The sequence below is a fragment of the Protobothrops mucrosquamatus genome, unplaced genomic scaffold (genome assembly GCF_001527695.2).
Source record: "Protobothrops mucrosquamatus isolate PMUCROS unplaced genomic scaffold, P.Mucros_1.0 scaffold_142, whole genome shotgun sequence".
Classification (NCBI taxonomy): Eukaryota; Metazoa; Chordata; class Lepidosauria; order Squamata; family Viperidae; genus Protobothrops; species Protobothrops mucrosquamatus.
In genome coordinates this window covers 300,172-321,452 of record NW_015386218.1, presented here as the reverse complement: position 1 = coordinate 321,452, position 21,281 = coordinate 300,172, and the positions used below count along the sequence as shown (strand labels likewise).

The following is a 21,281-nucleotide window of genomic DNA, read 5'->3' as shown; positions in this document are numbered from 1 at the left end:
TTTGTTGAAGGTCAGTGCTATCTCTGGCTGGCTGTGCGAATTGATTTGGATTCGGAAGGGTTCGTAGGCTGGTTGTAGGTTGATATGTCTGTTGATGGAATTGCTTGCGGAATTGCTTGCGGAATTGAAAGTGGTAGTGCTAAGGCCTGAAGTTGAGACTGGGCTCTTACTTCAAGCCCAGATTTGGTGCTGCTACTGAGTACCACTGTTCAGGGTAGCCTAGATGAGGGAGAGATAGAGAATTGTTCTAGTTTTGATGGGTATGTGTGAGGGTGGAAGGGGATATATATGTTACATCAGCAAAGTCAAGCATTTTCTGAATTTTTGACATGCCCAGCCCAAATATTTCACTCTCACTGGGTTAAATGGTGCTGCTTTTCCATTGCAAACACTATGTTGAGGGTTTTTTGGACCCCTGTTTTTCTTCTCTGCAACTATGTGATTTTGGCAAAAGAAATTGAATAGTAAAGGGAAATTAGTTTGGATAGGGAAAAAAAAACTTGTTACAAAATTGTTTCAGTTCTTTCAGGCCTCTGCTGAAATTAACCCACTGCAATAAATCTGAGGTTTTCTACTAATACCTCCTTGGATGTTTCCCCTCATTATTCTTTAATTCAGAATTGATTCTGGGTGAGATTTGCATATCTATGGATAAAGAAAGAGAGATTTTCTAGATATTTTCAAAGCTTTCGTGGCTCATGAATATATAAACTATCATGTCTATATCATGCCATTGTAAGCATGCAAACATACAACATATTGCTGTTTTGGAAAAATTCAGAAGGAAATTCATGTGACACCCTACAGTTTGATCTTTTTCACTAACCCTGTTATCATTTTCATTTCTCTTTTCCTTTGAAGGAAATAATGGACAGGAGAATAAAGATTCCCATGAACTGTTCCAAATGATCAGTGCTAAAGATAAAATAGAGAAATTTGGAATTCGAATGGAAACAGAAAGCCATGAGAGAAACCAGTCAAATATTTGGAATCAGGAAAACTCATCTTCCACTGATGCTCTGATGCAATATTTCCTTGCCCAACAAGTGAAAATAAAGAAACAATATACTAGGAAAAGTGTGAAGCAAATCAACCACAAATTAGATGTAAATGAACACTATCCAACCCAAAACAAAGAAGAACATAACATAAGCAGAGACAATGGAAAAAATTACAATTGGACTTTTCCTCATTCTCATGGTAATAGGTCAATTTCGTCTCATAAAAGGATCGACACAGAAGAGAAACCATATACATGTAAAGAGTGTGGGAAGATCTTCAGCCAATACAGAAATCTTACCACCCATAAAAGGATCCATACAGGGGAGAAACCATATAAATGCATGGAATGTGGAAAGGGATTCAGCCAACACAATAATCTGACTTCCCATAAAAGGATCCACACAGGAGAGAAGCCGTATAAATGCATGGAGTGTGGAAAAGGTTTCAGCCAGCACAGTAATCTGACTTGCCATAAAAGGATCCACACAGGAGAGAAGCCATATAAATGTATACAGTGTGGAAAGAACTTTAGAATGAGCAGCTCTCTTACTTCCCATAAAAGGATGCATGCAGGACAGAAGCCATTTCAGTGCAGGGAATGTGGGAAGAGCTTTAATAAGAGTCATTGTCTTATTTCCCATGAAACTAGCCACACAGGGGAGAAACCATATAAATGCATGGAATGTGGAAAGGGCTTCAGTCAACACAGAAATCTTAATTCCCATAAACGGATCCACACAGGGGAAAAGCCACATGAATGCAAAGAGTGTGGAAAGAGCTTCAGTCATAGTAATTCCCTTACTTTCCATAAAAGGATCCATTCGGGGGAGAAACCATATAAATGCATGAAGTGTGGAAAGATCTTCATTCAGAGCAGCCAACTTACTTCCCATAAAAGGATCCATACAGGTGAGAAGCCATATAAGTGTGTGGAGTGCGGAAAGAGCTTCAGTCATAGTGGTTCCCTTGCTTTCCATAAAAGGATCCACACAGGGGAGAAGCCATATAAATGTAAAGATTGTGGGAAAAGTTTCAGAACAAGCAGTTCCCTTACTCCCCATAAAAGGATTCATACAGAAGAGAAACCACATAAGTGTATGGAGTGTGGAAACAGCTTCACTAATAGCACTGAACTTATTTCCCATAAAAGGATCCACACAGCAGAGAAGCCATGTCAATGCACTAAGTGTGGAAAGACCTTTATTCAGAGCAGTTATCTAACATCTCATAAAAGGATCTGTTACCTGGAATTTTAGACTTCATGATGACCATTTTAAAAATATGTTATTAGCATTTGGGTTGATATCACTGGACAAAAATGATTTTGCTTCCTGAATAACTTTGGGTATGTCTTAAAAAGATTTTTGGTCATGAAAGTAACCTTTAATTTAACCTGTCATGTGCCATTTTATAGAAATTTGTTTTTACACGATGAGGGATCCTTCGTGGTCTCTGAGCTTGGTTTTTTTCTTACAGACGTTTCATTGCCCACTAAATAATATCATTAGTGCTAGCACCCAGAACCCCTCATTTCAATCCTGAGCTACAAATATTCTTTATTGGTTTTATACTGTGGGAAGAATCCAGGGAAATAAATATTTTGGGAAATACTAAAAAGGCAGAATATATTTCCCCCAAAGGATTTTAAAGGCAGACCCCCCCCAAGTCTCTCTGCCCCAGACAGAAACCAGATCTGCAGAAATGCAGATGTGATAATCTTGTCAGCAAGATTGGAGTCAGGAAACGGATTAGAAAGAAAGATCCTTAGAATCAACAAACCCTCACACCAAAAAAACCCAACAGTCATCAGCCACAGCCCTTTGGGACATAATAGGATTAACCCACCACCATCAGAATACTAGAAAGGCACACTCAGGTTCAGGTCAAAGTTCATGTCACAGGAACAACTCCAAACAAAAGCCCAAGAAGGTATAAAAACCCACTCCATACTACATGTCAGTTTTTTCCAGAGCCATCTTTCTGTCTGGCTCTCCTCTTCAATAAACTACAATCTTCTTTCTAAAGCAGTCTCCATGTTGTTTTTTGGAAATAAATTTTATTGGTTTTTTAATTTTTCAAACAAAATGCTCAAGACACACCGTGGTGTTAGGGTAGTCAAACATCCAAAGACAAAACATATATACATAATTCAGTCAATACATCTAATATTCCCTCTCTTTTTCCCTTAAGTAACCTAATTTATTTAAAATAATCCAATTCTAGCTTAAATTTATTCAAACTATACCTGTTTTTAAAGCTTTAAAAATTTACACTATCATAATCAAATTAAATTTAAGTACAAACATTATCAATTTGGGTATCCCTTCCAAATATATTTTAGTTTCTTAATTTTATTATAGATCTTATTTAATTCTTCCTCCACTAATATCCCTTAATTAAAATAACATATTAATATCCTATAGATATCTAGTCCATCACTTAATCAATCTCTTTAAACTGACAGAAATAAATCAGACCTTAAATCATTTCAATCTATTAAACAAAATTCAAATTACATCCAGTTAATTGTCATAACTAATAAGATCCGTGTTATCAAACAATCAAATCATCTTATTAGATTAACTCAACATTACATAATAGTTTTCTTACAAGTAACCCTATTATCCTAAAAAGAGAACACACTCTTAATCCAGTTAGTATATATTCCATTAATCACCCCTTTTTCTCTTACTTCTAACTAACAATCTTAATACTAAAATCAACCCATAATTCTAGATTTACCTTTAATCTATTTCCTGAAAAATATCTCCTTTTTTAGCTAAAATATTGATCTATCCTAAACCTATCTAATCCATCAATCAATCTCTTTAAGCTGACAAGATAACATCAAACCTTAAATTATTTCAATTCATTGAGCATCAAACAAATAAATCATCTTATTAGAGATAATAGTTTTCATATAAACTTTGTGTATCTTCCATTAATCGCCCATTTCCCTTACATCCAACTCATAATCTTAGTCCTTAAATCAGTCCATAATTCTAGGTTGCCTTTAGCCCATTACATAAAACTTTGACTTTCACTTTTTTTCAGTCTTATTCTAGGTTTCTTCTTATGCCAAGTAGGTTTCCATAGCAGAGCTTCTCTTCCAGCTGATAATTCTCTCTTTATTGCTTGTAGTGTCATTTGGATCAGTGAGAACCATCTTGGCTTCTGCATTGGTCCTCTGATTCTCTTAACCATAAAGTCTCGTTGCTTTAACCTTTCAAGCCTCAGTCTTTGCTTTTTCTGGTCCTCAGCACCATAAATGACTTGCTTGTAAGGCAAAAACAATTTCTCTTTATTCTCAGTCAAGTCCTCTTCTTGTGTAATCTGTTTTGTAGAAGAAGCAGGTGTAGTCTGAAAGTTAATTTTGAAGTTTAAAGGAGCAATTCTGGCTCTTAATTCTATAGTAAACTCTTTAATTGTAGCACATATTTCTTCTTTAGCCTCATAGATCTTTTCCAGAATAAGTTTACAATTTAAATGTGAGTGCAACTCCATTTTAAAAGTTGTTCAGTTGCATCCAATTATCTTTCTCTTGAAGAACAGTTTAAATACAATATTAGCTTTTAACCAGTAGATGTCCTCAGTAAGCTAAGAAATCTTTTTCAAAAGTCATTTTTTCCCCTTTTTTCTATTTTTTCAGGAAAAGGTGGAGGAGGAAATACTAAAAAAAAAAAAAGACAGACCAGTATAGATTGATAGTAGAATTCTTAAAAAAAAAAAAAGACTTTTTCCCAGTACCCCAAAACTTATATATATATATATAAAATGTAGTCTTTGAAGTTTTATTCTATTCTTTTGTTCGCCTTTCTTCCCAAATATAGAAGCTGCCTTTCCAAGCCAGGGAAATAGTTCCAAGAGGGCTCTTACAGGCAAAAAGAAGCAAAAAGGCATAAAGAGAGGAGGAAAAAAAACACGATCTCACCCGGATTCACCATGGTGGGTTTTCAAGCTTAGCTGTTCTTTGACTTGCGGTTACTAGCGGCTAAGTGATCGGCCATTTTATTGGCCGATTTTCTCCGTCGGTCCTCAGAGTCAGCCCGGACAGCTGGAGGAGCCGCCGCTCCTCCGCAGCCGAGCGGAGCCTCTTCGACAGAAGTCGCACCCTCCAGGGCGACTTTAGACCCGCATAAGGGTCTGCCGATGGAGGGAGGCTAGCTGACGAGGAGACAAGTCTGTTCGTGCGACTAGGAGGGCCGCAACCCGGAACCGGAAGTCCCAGTCTCCATGTTGTTTATTCCCGGCTTGGACTGGAGATCTAAATGTAGTAGCTCCACTGCTTGGAATTTATTTATTTATTAAATTTATATACCGCCCTATCTCCCTTACGGGACTCAGGGCGGTGAACAGGCGATAATAAAAACCATGATAAATATACGCAGATTTCTGTTCTAAAATCAAATTAAATAACAGGCCTGCTCTAAAAATACCCCATACAAAAACCCCACTAAAACATAATCAAACTACACCAGGCCGGCCGCACAGAATAGATGGGTCTTCAGGGCTCGGCGAAAAAGGAATGCAGCTTGAGTACTGCAATAGTGCCGAATATCTGTAGCCCTCCTCTTTAGCAACCTCCATCCCCTAAATTCTGCTGAAGATGTTACCTAGCCTGGTAACCAAATGTTCAGAAACCAACCCACAAGCTCAGAGAATGGACCCTCACCCTCATACTAAGTACTGATGTTACATATGCGAATGGGACAACTGTGCAAGAGAATCACATTACATTATAAAGAAATGGCTACTTTGAAAGGATTTGGTTCCAGGACAGAAAAATGTGGAACATAAATCACTTGTTAACTGTAGAAAGATATGTGTCAAAGCAAGAATATACACGTGCCTCTGCTTCACATAAAACTCATACTGATGAAAATTTTTGTGAAAGTGATTTAAGATTAAAGTATGTTATTTGAGACAGATATTTCCAAGAACAACTGATGCCAAGATTAAGGAAGGTGGGTTTTTTTTTCCTTTTGAAAAGAAACCAGTGTGTCCTCTAGGAATAAAATGGAGTATTTTACAGATAAGCATATGATTGGGGAAAAGATTTCTGACTGCTGCTGCTTCGCTGTAAAATCGGTGGACCATTAATATTGCTCCTTCAGAACTGCTCTTTCATTGGATGTTACAAAGCCTTCATCTGTAGCCTTCATCTGTAGTATTTCCACAATTCTTCCCAGGACAGGATCACTTTCACCTTTGTTCTGCTGGGAAATCAACTTGATGTTCCTCAGCTTTCCAAAGTAGAAATCTCATTCCTTTTCCAAATCTTCAACTGTCATCTTTAATAGGTTGATCTGCTGTATCAATTTAGCAAATTCATCCTCTCTAATTCCCCCGGGACCTGTTTTGACCATCCCAGGCCCAGATTTATTAGCCACGGGTGTTCTGTGTGCTACTATGGGCTTCGTAGGAGTGATTGTTGCAATTTTCTTTAAGAAAACAGGAGAGTCTGCTCTTGATGCCTTCAGCGCTGAAGTTTGCCCAAAACTGTTATCTCTGCCACCAGAACCAAGATTCTTCTTAGTTTGTCCAGCAGCAGGACCACCAGGGCTGAGGCTGTCTCTTGGCCTTGCTGGGCAGCCACAGTCCTTCCCATCGGAACTGGCATCAAAGAATTTCTTGAATCACTGAACAAATTCAAAATTATCTTGGTTTTTTCCTTTCACTAATTTGTCCACAGGTATTACTTTGACAGCACCTAGTCACTTAAAACTTGCTTGTTATTGTTGTTTTAACAATTTAGTCATGCCCGACTCTTGGTGACTATAGGCAAGTGATCTCCATGCTACCCTGTCAAACAGTTTCTTTCAATTCTTGGATGTTCAAATTTGTATCAGATTTGATGTTATCAGGCCATCATGTTCTTTGCTTGCCCCTTCTTGTTCCACTAACCATTCCTAGCATCATTGTCTTCTCCAGTGAATTGGAGAAGTTGATCTGGCCAAACTAAATCAGATGAAGTCTTATAATTTAGCATCTAGTGATATGTCTGGTTTTATATGATTTAGCACCTCTCTGTTAATTACTCTGGATGTCCATGGTATATGCAATAATTTATGCCAAAGGTGTCAATTCTTCAATCAGCCATTCTTAGTGCCCAACTCTCATACCTGTACATCAGGGATGTCATGTGATGTGTCACAACATATCATGACTTTTTTTTTCATTGCCGGCAATGGGGTGGGTGCGATTTTTCCATGACGCATCTGGCCCATGGGCCGTCAGTTTGACACCCCTGCCATACATTATTATAGGGAAGACTATTGCTCTAACTAGCCTGCTTTTTGTATTTGTATCAGTATCTCTGCTTTTCCAGATCTTATTCGTGTTAACCGTTACAGTGCCACAGAAGGTTATTCTGTGTTTGATTTCAGGAGTAGAACTGCCATCATGAACAATTTTGGATTCAAGGAAGATAACTTCTCTAACTAATTCAATATCCTCCTTGTTGATTTTAAATATCTCCATCTGCAGCTGTTATCTTTGTTTTCCTGATGTTTCCTAATTTTTCACTTTTGATTTTCCAAATCATTTTGTCCACATCTTAATTTTCAGCCAATAGTGTTACATCATCTGCATACCTCAAATTATTTACAGTTCTTCCCCCAGAATAACAGGGTTGGAAGGGACCTTGGAGGTCTTCTAGTCCAACCTCCTGCTCAGTAAAAACCTGCTATGTTCGAGCACCCATAACTCTTGGAGGCAAATAATTCCACTGATTAATTGTTCTGTTAGGAATTTTCTCCTTAGTTCTAGATTGATTCTCTCCTTGATTAGTTTCCATCTGTTACTTCTTGTCCTTCCCCCTGGTGTTTTGGACTCCCTCTTCTTTGTGAGAAGCCCCTCAAATATTGGAACACTGCTGTCATGGTACCTTGCTGCCTTCCTCACTATCTTTGTCCATTTTAAGGTTAATTTTAATGCTAATATTTATTATTGTAATATTTTTATGTTTTATTCTGTTCCTTTTACTTGTAACACGTAGAGTAACTTCTTGACAGAAGAAATTGATAAATTGGGATTTTACAGGTTGAACTTTTATTGCTCACAACTCCAAAGTTTATGATAGCTTTCTTGTCCTGGTCCAGGAAAAAGTCCAGGTTGAACTTTTAAGTCAGGGTATTAAATTGCTGTCTATTACCCTAATGTACTTTTAAGATTCAGTTTATTGATAGCCTCTCCTTTTTGCCCCTTAAATTAAACAAACTCCCCAAAGATATTGGATTTCAGGACAGCAAGGGGTATTTCCCCCATTTGTTCAGTATAATGAGTAATCAAGATTATATGGGGGTGTTCCCTGATGTCATGTACTATGGTCCTGAAACCCTGATGTTTGTTGACAGGGAAGAATTTCTGAAATGACATGTTAAGATAATTTTTTTTGTCATTTTTTACTGGGCACACTGGCACACATTAAAAATGAAATTCTGTTGCCTGCTCTCAAAAGTGTACACATAACACACTTATAGATATGCTATATACAACATATGTATATACCTACACCCAGGGCTTTGTTTGTCATAGAACACCCAGAATGGAGTTCCGGCACCTTTTTTGGATGGAACCTTGTAGGGTAGGCAAGGCAGGTTGTATGACGTGTGAGTTCCAGCATTTCTTTTTTACAAAAAAAGCACTCACCCTTGAATATAAATACATATAAATATTAATCACTGTCCATCTTGAATACATAGCAGAAAGAGGACGTTTGAGAGTTCACAAGGTTAATACTCTATGGAACAAAACTGAATCTTGCGTTCTGCTTCTGATATCACGAAGCCTCCTTCCAGAAGGTAACAAGGAAAACAGGTCATGAAGAGGATGTGTAGCGTCCCAGACAATCCTGGGGACCCTGCTCAAGCAACATTTATGTGCTATGTCCTGGATAGAGGGGAATGAACTGCCAATAATCTTCTGCCATCCTCACCACTCTCTGCACCGCCTTCCTGTCTGAAGCAGTGATGCTTCCAAACCAGACTGTAAGGCAATATGACAGGATGCTCTTGATAGTCCCTCCATAGAAAGTGGTAAGGATGGGAAGGAAAATGTACTTTTCTCATGCAATGCAGAAAGTGCAGGCAATGGAAAAAGGGAGCAGTAATATTTTCTGAGAGAACTTTGGCGAGAAGGCTCACATATTGGTTCATCTTAAAAGTTTGAACCCCATCTGCAACTTTCCCTAGAGGGCATGTACCTGTTGAGTCATTCAGAAATTCAGAGAAGGGATGTCTCCTCTCCTTGTCATTATCCAAATCATAGTGATTTGTTGTCTTGTGACGAGTCCCTAGAGATATTTCTGCAGACTTTGAGAACTTTTTGACACAAAGATATCAATAACAGGCTTCCTCCTCAATATCCCAGTAGGGTTTGTTGGCTGATGTCATGGCATTGGAAAGTCTTGAGTGAAGACTTAAATGAGTCTGGAAACAGTTAGAACCTGGGAAGGCTTTTAGGGCAGACGGAAGCTTTGTTTAATCTACCTTTCAGTTTTGAAGACTCGGCTGGATTCTGTATTAGGAAGGTCCCTGAAGCTTTGCTTTCTTCCACCTCTTCTTATTCTTTGTTCAAAGTAAACACAGAACTGGAGGCTCCATCAGCACTACTAGTCATGTTACTTCTCATCCTGCTTCAGGGGCCCCAGGCAGTCCATAGGAGGCTCGATCTCAAAAACCTCCTGAGTCCAAAGAAGGAAAAGTTGGAGCCAGAGAACCATTATAAGCCAGGAGAGCTTTTCATTGGTGTCATAGTGTCTGCAGTGAAGGTTTTCTTTCGACCACTAAGCTTCAGCACAACTCCTTCATCCCAAGTACACATGTAGGTTCATTTTTCGTGCACTGAATTACATCTACTCCTTTTCTGAGCAATTTCTAAGGTGAGGGATGCTCACCTTCTTGGTGCTCTATGAGCTTGGTTGTTTTCTTGCAGATATTTCATTACTCAAACTAGGTAACATCATGTTACCTAGTTTGAGTAATGAAATGTCTGCAAGAAAACAACCAAACTCAGAGAGCACCAAGGACTCCTCATTTCAACATTGAACTATAAATATTCTACTTTATTGATAATTTCTAAGGTTCCGGCCCTCTTCTCCTACCAAATCAGATGTTGTGGGAGCTTCATCACTGGAAGCTTTCAAGAAGAGACTGGACTGCCATATGTCAGAAATGGTGTAGGATCTCCTGCTTGGGCGGGGGGTTGAACTAGATGACCTATAAGATCCCTTCCAACTCTGTAATTTTAATTATTCTAACTGTAATTATTCTAATCCTAATTCAGGCCTTGTCCCCTTAATCAGCTAACTTTTCTCCACTTCTGTCCCCTTTCAAAGTTGGGTATCCATTTTGTACCTCGCAGCTGATTCTAAAATACAGACATCAAGTAGGGATGATGCTAAATTTTGTTCCCTACTTTGTAAATGAGGTTAGTTAAATCTCATTTCCAGAAATGTTTGATAACAGACTTGAAAAATCTTAAAACATATCCAGAATTTGATAACTTGTTGATTTTACTGATAGTGTGCCAATGGTTCTTTCCAACTTTTATCATTAATGAATCTCTATTAAATTTGGAGATTAGGTTTGAGAAGATTAATAAGAAGAGGAAGAATGTTTAAAGTCAGCCCAACATTTTAGTAGAACCACAAACATGCTAGCAACCTCAACAGTCTATCCAGTACTGAATATCCAGCATAAGCAAGAGTCATTTCAAATATTTGCGATTTCTAGGGATACCTCCCACCCAATGTACATTATATATTATTTACATAGTATTTTGGTTTTTTGAACTTTTATGTTAAACATCTAGAATGTTTTAATCCATTCATAGGAAATCTTGCCCTTGGGTGGGTTTTTTTTGTATATATAAAAAGATTAAATAAAATATTTCTTTAATTGATTACATACATTTATATTTGTAGCAAATTAGTGACTGAAGATTGGAAAATCCTGTTCTTCCTTTTTGCCATCCAGGAGATCAACCAGGATCCCCACATCTTACCCAACATCACTTTGGGCTACAGCATTTATGAAAACTATTACCATGCAGGAAAGACTGTCGATGCTTTGCTGGACCTACTTTCAGACGGGGAGACCAAGATTCCCAACTACAGATGTGGAAGGCAGAGAAAAACACTGGCTGTTCTTGAAGGGGCTGGTTCTGACATCTCCATTCAGATTTCAACCATGTTGAGCACCTACAAAATCCCACAGGTATGATATTGTTTGGGGGACAGTTTTCTGTCATGCAACTTTCAATCAGAGATCCTCAGTTGTAAATTAAGAGCAAGAGCAATAGCACTTAGGCTTACATACTGCTTCACAGTGGTTTACAGCCCTCTCTAAGCAGTTTACAGAGTCAGCATATTGCCAGCAATTTGGGTCCTCATTTTACCGACCTTGGAAGGATGGAAGGCTGAGTCAACCTGAATCAAGAGAAGAGTTTTATTACAAGAATAGACATTTAATTTTGCATGTTAAGTTTAAAATATCATATTTTCATTCCTTTTCAGGTCAGTTACAATTTTGCTGCCCAGATTCTGAGTGATAAAATTAGGTTTCCTTTCTTCCACCCAATGCTTCCTGATGAAGGATTCCAGTATCCAGGGATGGTCAAGCTGCTCTTACATTTTCGGTGGACCTTGGTTGGTCTGATGGCACCAGACACTGACAATGGGCAGAATTTCATGAGGACAATGACTTCCACGCTGATAAGGAATGGCATTTGTCCAGTTATAGCAGAAACCTTTTCCACATCTTACCGTAAGAAGTTCATAGATCGGAACCCATATCGCAGCTGGAGACAAGTGAATGTTTTCCTTTACGCTGCAGATAAAGATATGATCACCGGGGGTGTCAGCATTCTACGAATAGTATTTAAATCCTTTGAGCAACCTGTTATAGGAAAAGTGATGATTACAACAATTTGTTGGGACATCACCATCTATTTTATGGGTTTGACCTTTCCCTTTCAATTCATCCATAGCATTTTTTCCTTTCTTATTAAGGGAAACCAAATGGCAAAGTCTCTTTTGCCCGTGGATTTTTACTATTTCATCAACAACGTAGCAGAAATATCCTTTACATGTTCATACTCCAAGGATACCTTTTCTGTGAAAGTCCGGAGACGGTGCAGGGAGAGAGAAGAACTGGAGGCTCTGTCCCAGGAGAATATTGATGTGATCCAGTCTCTAGATGGTTATTTAACTTATAATACAATCTGGGCTGTGGCACGGGCCATAAATGCAGCCTCTATGCCCAGTTCTAAGAGGACAAGGATCAAAGGTGATCAAAACATGGAAACACCAAAGCTGAAAGGATGGCAGGTATTTAATAATAATAATGATAAAGTTGGAAGGGACCTTGGAGGTCATCTAGTCGAACTCCCTGCTCAGGCAGGGAACCCTATACCATTTTGGACAAATGGCTGTCCAGTTTCTTCTTAAAAACTTCCAGTGTTGGAGCATTCACCGCTTCTGGAGGCAAGTTGTTCCACTAGTTAATTGTTCTTAACTGTCAGGAAGTTTCTCCTTAGTTCTAGGTTGCTTCTCTCTTTGGTTAGTTTCCACCCGTTGCTTCTTGTCCTGCCTTCAGGCGCTTTGGAAAATAGCTTGGCTCCCTCTTCTTTGTGGCAGCCCCTGAGATATTGGAACACTGCTATCATGTCCCCCCTCATCCTTCTCTTCGTTAAACTAGACATACCCAATTCCAGCAGCCTCCAGTCCCCTAATCATCTTTGTTGCTCTTCTCTGCACTCTTTCTAGAGTCTCAACATCTTTTTATCTTTTCTTTTCTGTCTCAGAATCAATTTCAGAAGTGTAAGTAAATTGGGCAGTTGTTGTTTTTTTAAAAAAAAATGATTAATTTTGAACACCAAAAATAAAATGAATCCCAACTTTCCAGTCCTGTCCCTCTTTCATTCCCTTTGTTCCTTTTCTGTCTGTTGCAACTTGTTAACTCCATTATGAGAGGAAGGAAGGAAAAAAGGAAAGAAGGGAAGGAAAGATGTTGAGATTCTAGAAAGAGTACAAAGAAGAGCAAGAAGGATGATTAGGGGACTGGAGGATAAAACATATAAAGAATGGTTGCTGGAATTGGGTATGTCTAACTGGAATGAAGAAAAGGACTAGAGGTGACATGATAGCAGTCTTCCAATACCTCAAGGGTTGCCACAAAGAAGAGGGTGTCAAGCTATGCTCCAAAGCAGTGCTTTGAAAACTAATCAAGGAGAGAAGGAACCTGGAACTAAGAAGAAAGTTCCTGACAGTTAGAACAATTAATCAGTGGAATAACTTACCTTGAGTAGTTGTGAATGTTCCATCTCTGGATGTTTTAAAGAAGAGATTAGATAACCATTTGTCTGAAATGGTACAGGATTTCCTGCCTGAGCAGGGGGTTGGACTAGAACAGGGATGTCAAACTGCCGGCCTGCGGGCCAGATGCATCATGAAGCTGTGCCCACCCCAGCTCTGGCAAGGGAAAAAAAAGTTGCGATACGTTGTGACATGTCATGTGAAGCAACGAGTTTGACAACTCTGGACTAGAAGACCTCCAAGGTCCCTTCCAACTGTTATTCTGGTAGGTAGGTAGGTAGGTAGGTAGGAGAGAGAAAAGGAAGGCAAGTAGGAAGGGAACCATAACAAAGAGACATGGAGAAGAGATGATATAGTCCAGAGATAGAAGGAGAGGAGGTGAGAAAAAAACTCTGCCTTGATATTAAATATTATCTCAGACGTTTCAGGTAGGCCAGTCAAGAAACAGATACCACAGGGAATCCAGAAGTACTACTATTTTGTGGATTTGGGTAACACCCTCTTGAAGCCTATCCAATTTCTCTCAGTCATATCTCACAGTTTGTCCAGATCATGTAAATTTGAAAGGTAAGTTAGTAGGTTAAGGTTAGAGTGAGCCATTGAATTTGGAATGTCCTGACTAAACATAGCCGGGTTTTCTTCCATTCCAGCTCCATTTCTTTCTTCAAAACTTTCAGTATTACAATAATTCCACAAATGGAATGTTTTTGGAGGAGAATGGAGGCCTCTCAGCAGACCTGAATATTGTGAAGTGGGAGGCTATCATCAACAAAACCTTTAGGAGAGTTATCTTTGGAAGTCTAGAAAAACAAGGATCCTCGGATTTTAAGTTTATAGAGATGGAAGGGTCAAAGAAGGTGGAGTTAAATCTCGATTTCACTTTTCTTTATGTTTTTACCTACACACTCTTGGGGCAAGGAATGCTTCTGAATGTCATTGAAGAAGGAAAGTCTCCCAGGAAGGCAAGGCATTCATTAGTTAGATGTCCATGACAAATGCACCCTCAACTATTCCAATAAAGAGTATATTAGACTTGTGCAAAGGAAGGAAGATTTGAACCATGGAGAGAAATGATTTCTATGCTTTCTCTTAGAAGAAACCTTCTATTCAGTATTTAGTACAAAATGTTCAAATCTAGAAATCATCATGTGTGGAAGAGAAGATCAACAGGAAAGCTTCAGGTAGACTGTTCAACTCAAGATTTTACATCCTTCAAATTTAGCCAAGCTGAGCCTTCCTCTGGAGATCACCAATTCCTTTCTCCTTTGCCTTCTTTCTGGAAAGAAATTCATTTTCTGGATTTCCCTCTTTTCTCTGCTCAGCTCCTGCCTCCTTCCCGATGTGTGGAAAGCTGTGAACCAGGATTCATGAAGGTAACTCGAGAGGAGAAGCCCATCTGCTGCTACGACTGTCATCCCTGTGCAGAAGGAACCATCTCCACCAAGGCAGGTCAGTGACATCAGGAGAAAAGGGAGTTTTGGAGAACATCAATGAAAGCTTGGCTTTTAAAACATTCGCTTCTTTATAATATGTATATGATTGATAGTGGAGGATAAGAAATGACATTGGAAATTGAACTGGGGTGGGCAGGACATGAAAAATGTCCTCCTAAGATTTGCCCAAGGAACTCCAATCCAAATTAAAGCAACAATAAGAGATGACATTGCTGTGTCTACTTGAACCCTGAAGGGGAGTCTCCAATTCTTCCACATTTGTACTGTATATACTGATTTCTTCTACACAAAACTGTTCACTCTACCACCACCAATTTCACCAACTTCATCACTGGAATTGAAGCAATGCTGTATGAGAAATTTTATTATACCTCTTTTTCAGATGCAGAAAAATGCAGCAAATGTCCAGAAGATCAGCATCCAAACATCCAGCAAAATAATTGTATCTCCAAGATTAAAACCTTCCTATCCTATCAAGAAAATCTGGGAATCATCCTGGGTTCTCTTGCTTTGTTCCTTTCTTTAATCACAGGCTTTATCTTGAGAATCTTAATTAAATTCCAGGAAACCTCAATCGTCAAAGCCAACAATCGGGACCTCTCCTACATCCTCCTAGTTTCCCTTCTGCTTTCCTTCTTGACCTCCTTCCTGTTCATAGGCCAGCCAACAAGAGCTACCTGCCTTCTCCGTCAAACAGCCTTCAGCATTGTTTTCTCACTTGCTGTCTCTTCGGTCTTGGCCAAAACAATCACGGTGGTGTTAGCCTTCTTGGCCACAAAACCAGGAAATAAATTGCAGAGATGGCTGGGAAAGAGCTTGGCCAATTCCATTGTCCTTTCTTGCACTGGCCTCCAAGTTATCTTCTGCAGCATCTATTTGGGCACTTCCCCTCCATTCCCTGATTCTGACCTGCACTCTCAGCCTGGAGAGATCATCCTGCAATGCAATGAAGGCTCAGTCAACATGTTTTATGGAGTCCTGGGCTACATGGGCCTACTGGCCGCCATCTGCTTCCTGATGGCTTTTCTGGCCAGGAACCTCCCTGGGGTCTTCAATGAAGCCAAGATGATCACCTTCAGCATGCTGGTCTTCTGCAGCGTCTGGGTGACTTTTGTGCCCACCTACTTGAGCACCAAGGGGAAATACATGGTGGCTGTGCATATTTTTTCCATTTTGGCCTCCAGTGCTGGCCTGCTGGGCTGCATCTTTTTCCCCAAGTGCTACATCATTCTGCTAAGGCCAAATCTCAATAGGAAAGAACATTTGATGGCAAAATGTTCAGGCTGAAGTAATCCCCAAACTTGTCAAATAATAGTTCTGGTAGAGAGCAATAGAAATAGTACTTAGACTTATATACCACTTCATAGTGATTGACAGCCCTCTCTAAACCAGGGCCCCCCAGCTTCTGGGCTACGGCCCACTACCAGGTCGCAATCTGTTCAAAACTGGGCCGTGGGAGAGATGGGCAGGTGCACATTCATGAAGGTCCACTCATGTGAGTGGCAGGCAAGCGCATGCACACCTGAAGCTCCATTTGTACGAGCAGAGGATGCTTGTGCGCAAAGCTTCATTCCCGCAAATAGAGCTTTGCATGCAAGTGCAAGCAGCTTCCGCTTGTGCAAATGGAGCTGTGCGCGTGTATGTGTGCCTGCCACTCACACCACCACCATCCTGCTCTGGGCCAAGCCACCAAGCTGAAAGGTTGGAGACCGCTGTTCTACGTAGTTTACAGAGTCAGCATATTGCCCCCAACCATCTGGGTCCTCATTTTACCAACCTCAGAAGGATGGAAGGTTGAGTCAACCTTGAGCTGGTCAGGATCAAACTCCTGGCTGCGGGTAATTAGCCTGCAATATTGCATTCTAACCACTGTGACACCACAGCTCCTAATAGCCTTTGACTTTGAAAAAAGCAGAAGAAAACAACAAGTCTTTTGTCAGTGTGACAGAAATGAATAATCATTTCTTAATAAACATGACTTTGTCTTTTCCATTTGATCTTGAACCTGTACAAAACTGTGAATATTTATGAATGCTTTGGATGAGTGAGGCAGAATTTTCTCAAGGATAGATTGGAATCAGAGACCTGGACACAATTTTGTTGGAGCACAAATAGGTATATTGACAGTGCTCTTGTGGGTTCATCAAGCTCTCCCTGTTTCCCAGAATCTGGGCTTAACTCCTTGGAGCGTCTTCCAGCATCATTTGCCTTTCTGGATGTTTTGTGAATGATAGGAGAGTTTTGTTCCCGGGGAAAATGCCTTTGGGGAGGGGGAATTTGCCTCACTAGATACCTTGTAATTGAGTCAATGCTTTGTTTTCTCTGTGACTGTGCCTTTGGCTAGATCCACAAATTCCCCCTCAGAAGATGTCAGGCCCCAAGAACAAAGAACAAGTTACTTATGAGTAATTTCTTTATTGTCGTTCACATATAGACAGAATCTTGCCAGACTAAAGCAACTATTTGTACAACTATAGATATACTGTTTGAACTGCTGGGGGAGGCATCTTAGTCTTCTTCCTGCCACCAGCTTTTCTGAACTCTACTGCCTCTTTTCACTCTAGGGGAAAGCAAGCCCTCCCTCCTGGGACTCTAGATTACTTTCCATCACAGTAGTATTCTTTGAACACCTGAACAAATGTAACTCAAAGAGGCAGGATCTGAGGCTATATTTAACAAGCAGTTTGTATTTATAAAGTGTTGTGAGAGTTTTCAATAAGTTGCATCCTTGTAGGGTCATATGACCACAACATGCCCCCTCTTTTTACTAAGCTTGTCTGCCTCGGTCACTGTATTTTCACTGCAAATAATGCATTCCTGCAGAGTATAAAGGGCCCTGTTTCATTGGCTCTGAGCATGCAGATAACCAATTCCAGACTAGGTAGCTCTTGGGGCAGAAGGCAAAAGACATCATCACATTGCAAGGAGAAGAATCTGTCAAAATTGGTGTTGGCCAAACAGATATCCTTCCTGTCCCATTACCTCGGAAGCATCTTTTAAGGCGCTTCTGGGTTAAAAGTATTAGCCAGTGACATCACCATTGCCTGGGGGATACCTGTGACGGCTCCTTTCATGTCCTCAACAAGGAGCTAGAGTGAATGACGGGAGCTCACCCCGCCACACAGCAACACTCAGGTCTTGAATGTTGGAGGTTTGCTAATCTCCAACCCAGCCTCCTAACCATGAGGCACTGCACTCCTACAACAGATATATCAGGCCAGAAACAAACTCCACAGGAAAATTAGAATTCTACTTTATTTAGCCAGGATATAATAGCTGAACCTTGCAAGCCCAATTCTGCTTTACACAGATAGTCCTTGACTTGCAACAGTTCATTTATAACTGCACTGAAAAAATGCAGCACTGAAAAGTTATAACAGCACTGAAAAAAGTGACTTCTGACCATTTTTCACACTTATCACTGTTGCGGCATCCCCATGGTCACATGATTTACATTTGGATGCTTGACAACTGACTCATATTTAAGACGGTTGCCTCTCTATGTCACTTCCAAATATTATCTTGCTTCCCAGGATGTTTCGTCCCTTTTCACTTCTGCAATGGTTGTTGCATATTTCTGCCAAGGTTCACCTCTTTTATTCCCCACAAATTGTCCTCTGTGTGTGTGCTCAGGCCAGGGGAGGAATTACCGTGATGGTTCACCCCTTGAATCCCAATGAAAGACTGGAGAGCAATCCTAAGGAGTGAATCTGCAGCAAAGGGCATGTCTAGAACAGTGGTGGCGAACCTATGGCACGCATGCCAGAGGCAGCACACAGAGACCTCTCTGTGGGCATGCGCACCATTGCCCCAGCAGAGTTCACCAGAGTAGCGAGCACGTGGCATTTTGAAGTGACAAGGCAGGAAGTGAGCGAGCAAGCGGTATTGCCCCCCCCAGGATGCCCCGGAGATGGCGAGGGACTGGCCCCGGCCACACACACTCAGTCTGCCGTGACCACTGCAGCCATGCCCACCCAGTGGGCCACGCCCTCCCACACCCCGAGGGCACCACAATGCTGATGCAGCCCTGGCACTTTGAGATAAATAAATGGATTTGGGGTTGCAGTTTGGGCACTCGGTCTCTAAAAGGTTCGTCATCCCTGGTCTAGAATCTGAAAGCACACAAAACCACATCCCCTCCGGTCCACAGAAAAACCTCTCCCCAGGTAACTGGTCCCTGGTGCCCAAAAGGTTCTAAGGTGTGCATAATTATTAGGCAGCTTTTTTTCCTTCAGGCAAAATAGGCCAAAAAAAGAGATTTAATTGATTCTGAAAAGTCAAAAATTGTAGTAAGTCTTTCAGAGGGATGCAGCACTCTTGAGATTGCTAAGACCATGAAGCGTGATCACAGAACCATCAAAAGTTTTCTTACAAATAATCAGGGTCGCAAGATACGTAGAGAAAAAAAGATGCACATTAACTACCAAAGATTTGAGAAGAATCAAACGTGAAGTTACCAGGAACCCATGTTGCTCCAGTACTGTCATATCCCAGAACTGCAACCTACCTGGACTGCCCAGAAGTATAAGATGTTGAAAAAGCTCTCTTTCAGATCAAGCGCTTCCCCTTTGGGTCACTGGAGGTCGAAGGTTTAGACTGGCTTTCCAGAGGAGGCTGCCATCCCTGAGCCTTGCCTTTCTAGAACATAACACTGGCTCTCCTTAACCCTTGGAGCTCTACAGTAGGTGAACAGGCTGCTGGAGAGACTTGCAGGGGAGATCCAGAGGTGGTGAGAGGGGCAGTTCTTTCCATGCAAGGAGAGGCCAAGAAGAGAGAGACACATTCCTGGCCCTCCTCCAGATTCAATTCCAGATCCCATGCATATGAAGTTGACCCCTGGAACTTCAGGAGCCTCCAATATCAGGAGGCTGAAGGTCCCCGAGGACGTTGCAGCCAACTCCATGACTTTTGTAGGTGATGGCTGAGACCAGAAAAGCACACCAAAGCCCAGATGCTGGACCTGGTTGTTCTGGAGCAACTTTTAGGGGCCCTTCTGCCCCTAAAAATGGAGACTGGGTGCAAGAGTGTGGAGCAGAGACCAGCTCTCAGGCAGTGGCCCTGGCGGAAGGCTTGCTCCTGAGCCAGGTGGAGGAGAAGGAGCAGGTCAAGTTACAGGTGAGAGAACTTCATCTTGAGAACCCAGAAGGGAATAAAGATTTTCTTTGAATTCTTCACCCCTCCTTCCCAAACTTCTCTGGCATTCATAAAATATGTGGAGCTGTCCCACCAATTCTTGTAGGACATTGTTCCATTGGTTTCTCCCTCAATCTCATTGATATATATTGGGGGGGAGGGACTTTCAGGTTGTGTTCAAAGAACAAGAATCCACTTTAAGATATCCATTAATTCTTCTTTCTTCTTCCTCCTATTTCGCTATTGGTAGTTACCATGTCCATCCAGTTTGCTTACTGGTTGTCTTAACATCCCAGCATTGGAGCCCTTTCTCTTTGCAAGCAGGTTTAGGATGAGTAGAAATCTGCCTAGTTTTTACTTCAAAGTTTATGACACCCTTCTAGTTTGAGGAGCTGTTAGCTTATTAATAAATATTAGAGGCTTTTGTAAGTTTTGAATTAACTTCAGTCAAAATTACTAATTGTGCTTTTATCTGCTTGAAGTAACATCTGTTTAACACTTTTCTGCACAAGCTAGAAGGGTCAACTGCAGTGGTAGAGCAATGGTGGTAGAAACCTGGCAAATGTGGCCCTTGCTGAAATCAAGGAAGGTGACCTGATACATAGCTTAAGCAGCAGTTAGAGGTGTCCAGAGGAGGCCTGGAGATAAACAAAGTTTAACATTAGCATAGTAAAAACACACCCAGAGGTGGTAGTTACCAACCTACAAGATAATGAGGTAGAATTAGTTAATGGAGTATTTACTTGGTAGCTTTGCATTGCTATAGTGTGCGATTCATGTAGCTTTCTAATCAATCAGAAAATCTTAAAAAGTGTGGAAAGAGCTTCAGGATGAAAATTTCCTCTCTAACAAAAGGAGGAAGAATGACCAAAAGCCTCTGAAATGCAGAAGCAAAAGATTTTTCAAGCATTGGGACCATATTTTGGCCTTCTGTGGTGTGCTAAGGACTAGGACAAAGTATAGATTTGACTTCAATACGATCAATTAAATATCAATGGTGTGATTCCTTTCCAGGCATGTATTAAATCCTCTGTGGTTGAATTAAAAATTACTAATATATACAAATATTTGGAGATTTTTGGGTGGGGGAAAAATATCAGGGTTTGAGCAGCTCCTGCTGAGTGGAGGATTTTTTTTTTCAAATATTGCTCATTAAAGGTTATGTGACAAACTGGATATATACAGTTGCAAGAAAAAGTATGTGAACCCCTTGGGATAACGCGGAATTTTGCATGAATTGGTCATAAAATGTGCTCTGAACGTCATCTAAGTCACAACAATAGAAAAACACAGTCTGCTGAAAATAATAATACACAAACATTACATGTTGTCATGGTTTAATTGAACATAACATGTAAACATTCACAGCGCAGGGA

The 21,281-nt window shown here is 40.5% G+C and overlaps 1 protein-coding gene and 2 pseudogenes across 1 annotated transcript in view; 1 reads left to right on the top strand and 2 right to left on the bottom strand.

Annotated features, from left to right (window-relative positions):
- Nucleotides 1-21,281, bottom strand: part of LOC114922759 — a 360,999-nt gene that overhangs the window by 64,760 nt on the left and 274,958 nt on the right. The window lies entirely within an intron of this gene.
- LOC107289956 overlaps nucleotides 1-21,281 on the top strand; it is a 68,481-nt pseudogene that overhangs the window by 31,054 nt on the left and 16,146 nt on the right.
- Nucleotides 6,099-7,053, bottom strand: LOC107289926 (annotated as a pseudogene).